This window comes from Triticum aestivum, chromosome 6B (genome assembly GCF_018294505.1).
Source record: "Triticum aestivum cultivar Chinese Spring chromosome 6B, IWGSC CS RefSeq v2.1, whole genome shotgun sequence".
NCBI classification, from domain to species: domain Eukaryota; kingdom Viridiplantae; phylum Streptophyta; class Magnoliopsida; order Poales; family Poaceae; genus Triticum; species Triticum aestivum.
In genome coordinates, this window is record NC_057810.1 from 636,097,003 (window position 1) to 636,100,057 (window position 3,055).

Consider the following 3,055-nt stretch of genomic DNA (forward strand, 5'->3'; position numbering starts at 1 on the left):
GATGATAGAGAGCAAAACGCCTCCCCTAGCTGCACCGACTTACGAGGCTGGCGACGCTGAGGTGTCGTCCCGGCGGGTTTCTCCAAGTCCGGATCCTGGAAAAGGTCGTCGGGCTAGTCCGGTGCCCTCTGGTGCGCGGTCAGAGAGGCTGAGGGATCTGCTACGTGTGTTGATGAACATGGTGATAGGAAGGGTTGCATCCGCGGAAAGCGGATTGTAAGAGGCCGCCAGGAGTTTACTGACAGGCTTTGAGGTACGTGAAAAGGTGTACCTATTGGTAGAGTCGCATAGAATGCGCCCTGTATAAATAGTAGCCCCTGAGACTCTGTGTGTCATCAAGAGTGATGGCGCACAGAAGATAAAAACCCCAGGTATAATATGTTACCTTTTTATGAAGGTGGCGAGGTGTTCGGTGGCTAGCCGGACTGATGAATCTGCCGAGTTAAAGCAGCAACTAGACGTGGCAGATGCTGACATCGCGCTTGTAAATAAGCGACTAGATGAGGCACAAGGTATACTCCACAGATATCTGATAAGAGGAGTTCGATGTTCGTTTCTTACAATATATGTATATGCTTATTGCAGATAGTGCTGCTTCAGTGGAGAATCTTTGGGCGGAACTTGCCCGAGCCAAGGAGCAAGCAAGAAAGAGTGATGCGGCGGCCGTTAAGGCGGCTGAAGAGCTGAAAGCCGAACAGCCTGCTCACTGCCAGAGTAAGAAGGTAATAGCCGAGATGGCTGTAAAATTGAAGGATGCTGCCGACCGATGTGAATTTCTCAAACAAGAAAAAGGGGCGGCTCAGAAGGACCTTGAGAAGATTACTACCGAGGTCAAGGATGCTCGCTCTGCAATGAGAGCTATGAAGGAGGAGCTGCGTCAGGCCGGGGATATCATGGCTGGAAAGCCCTATATGCTATGGATGAAGTTCGGGGATCCTAAGTATGCTCCGTTGGACCGTCAGTGGAGTGCGGAAAACACTTATCTGGATGTGGCAGCGAGTGCGGCTGACGCAACCGAACACTTCCGAGGACGAGGCAACCATAATTTGGAAGAACAGTTTTGGTCGCAGTTCCACAAGCCAGAGCGCCCACTTTTGGTATCCGACCGTTTGGCCGCGTTTGCGGAGCTAAACAGGTTATCCAGACTCGCCATGAAGTATGTCGCGAGTCGTTTGTGGCCGGGGGAGCCAGAGCCGAAAAGTTACTTTGGGTTGGTGCAGCAATTCCTTGGTTCTGTGCCGCATGTCGATGTACTGAAGAGGTCGGCGTGTATAGAGGGTGCACGGATGGCTCTTGCCCGTGTCAAGACATACTGGGCGGATATGCAGACCAGTGTTGTCGCATCCCAGAATCCAGACGAAGTTCTTCCGGGCGCTCGTTTAATAGAAGCGCAGTGCTCGAAGGATGTTTTGTTTGAATAGCGGGTGCTATTGTAAAAGAAATATTTTGATAGAATATAAAAGCTTTTTATACTTGTGCTTGCAAGAATTATAACCCCTCCTGTGTGGCTGTTAATGTATATGTGTATATAACCTAAAAAATGCGCCTTTTCACACTTAATCCAACGTCTTGGTCCTACAAAGGAGGTGATGGCACGACAAACGAGGCAACCGGACTATAATTCTTTATCACTTTCACTTAGCCATAGGAGTTTGACATTGGAGCTACTTGATAGCCCCTTGAGGCACTGCGCTCTCCCGAATCCGGGGCGCGTGTGTGCCTGACCGGAAAGCGGTCCTTCGTTAATGCGGAGGAATTCTAGAGATTCAGAGAGTCATCGAGTGGTTGACCAGTCTCTCGCTATATCATGACAGTCAGTTTTCAGCTTTCTCTACTGAGGTGCTCGCCTCGCCGAACCGGGGCACAATCACAGTAGTTCTACTGGTGCCGCGTTAGCCGACATAACGGAACGTAAGGCAGCAAAGCACAGGAGCCGGGCAAACCCAGCATTTGACCAAAGACATGATTCGGAGCTGATGCATATAAGGCCTAACTCGCGATGCCGAGCACTCCCTAAGGTATTCGGTCTTTATGAAGACGGGCCGAAACAGAGCCCTTGGTAAGAAAGCCCCTTGTGTCCAGGTACGCGCAAAATTCTGGCGTGGCCACATGCCAAAACGCCAGTCTCCTCCTCGGTTATGACGAAAAAACCGGGGGATGTTTTCAACAAGAGACAGTAAAAAAGGTTTACGTAGGGTCTTAATCTGAAAAGAATCCTTAGAACGGGTCCCTACTGCACATCTGCACCTGTGTCTCCGTTGTGCCGTATCCTGGACGGGCGTAGCACGGTGTTCGTCTGCGAAAAAGAGGAACTTTAGTAAAGAGGCATGCGAGAAATCTATATTAAAATAAACAGGATGTAGTTGGAGCAAGAAGGGAGCCGCATTATCTCCTGGCGTGAACACGCGGAGCCCCTTGTACAGGGTTGTGCGGCTATTATGTCCATGTGTGTTGACGCCGGACTCGTCTAGCCGTGTCCGGGCTAGATTAGTGTGCGGCTGTCCAGGCGGCCGCACCCTTACCCGTATTTTGGGGGAATTCCCCTTTGATGAGATGATGCCTCGTGGGTCGGGCATTTTAAGTGTAAGGGATGCATAGGGTGGTATTGCGTTAAAGCGGGCGAAAGCTTCACGTCCCAGTAGCACTTGGTAGCGACTTACGAATGGGGCAATGTGGAAGGTTAGCTTTTCGCTTCAGAAGTTGTCGGGTGAGCCGAACTTGACTTCTAATGAAATGGAACCCATAGTCTGGGTGTCTGGGCCCGGCGTGGCTCCTCGAAAGGAAGTTTTGCCGCGCCGTATTAACGTTGGGTTTACCCCTAGTTTGTGGATTGTGTCCTGATATAACAGGTTTAAGTCACTGCCACCATCCATAAGAACTCGTGTAAATTGTAGTCCGTTAATAACCGGTTTCAAGACCAAGGCAGTCCAGCCTGCGTTCCGGGCCCCTCTGGAGTAATCCCGATAGTCAAAAGTGATTGGTTGTAACAACCAGTGGCATTGCTCCTCTGGGGCTAGCTGTGTGGCGCCTGTCTTCGTCAGCACCGTTCTATTTT